Source organism: Mandrillus leucophaeus, unplaced genomic scaffold, assembly GCF_000951045.1.
Source record: "Mandrillus leucophaeus isolate KB7577 unplaced genomic scaffold, Mleu.le_1.0 Scaffold1, whole genome shotgun sequence".
NCBI classification, from domain to species: domain Eukaryota; kingdom Metazoa; phylum Chordata; class Mammalia; order Primates; family Cercopithecidae; genus Mandrillus; species Mandrillus leucophaeus.
The window spans coordinates 14788864-14789608 of record NW_012098097.1 but is presented as its reverse complement, the minus strand read 5'-3'; positions in this window follow the sequence as shown (position 1 = coordinate 14789608).

Below are 745 nucleotides of genomic sequence, written 5' to 3'. Positions count from 1 at the left end.
CCCTGTGGCCGCGGGACCTGCGGGGCTCGATGAAGTCACTCCCTCACTCATTCTCTCATCCATTTATTCACCTGCTCCCTCCCTCCCGCTTCACTCATTCCTTCATTCATTCATTTATTCACCTGCGCATTCACTTCCTCCCTCATTCATTCATTCACCCCCTCATTCACTCACTTCCTTATTCACTCATTCATTCACCTGCTTATTAACTCCTTCACTCCCTCTGTCCCTCACTGACTCACTCACTCATTCACTCCCTCTCTCACTCATTCATTCCCTCTCTCACTCATTCATTCATTCACCTGCTCATTAACTCACTCCCTCCATCCCTCACTGGCTCACTCATTCACTCATTCATTCACTTACTCATTGATTCATTCATTCACCCGCTCTTTAACTCCCTCACTCTGTCTCTCCGTCCCTCACTGACTCACTCATTCATTCCCTCCCTCCCTCATTCATTCATTCACTCACCCACTGCCTCACTCATTCACTCATTCATTCATCCTCTCATTCACCCACTCATTCACTCACACACACACTCATTCACTCATTCATTCATTCATCTCATTCACCCACTCATTCACTCACTCACACACTCATTCACTCACACATTCACTCACACACACATTCATTCACTCATTCACTCACACACATTTCATCACTCATTCACTCATTCATTCATTTCATCCTCTCATTTACCCACTCACTCACACACTCACACACTCATTCATTCACTCATTCA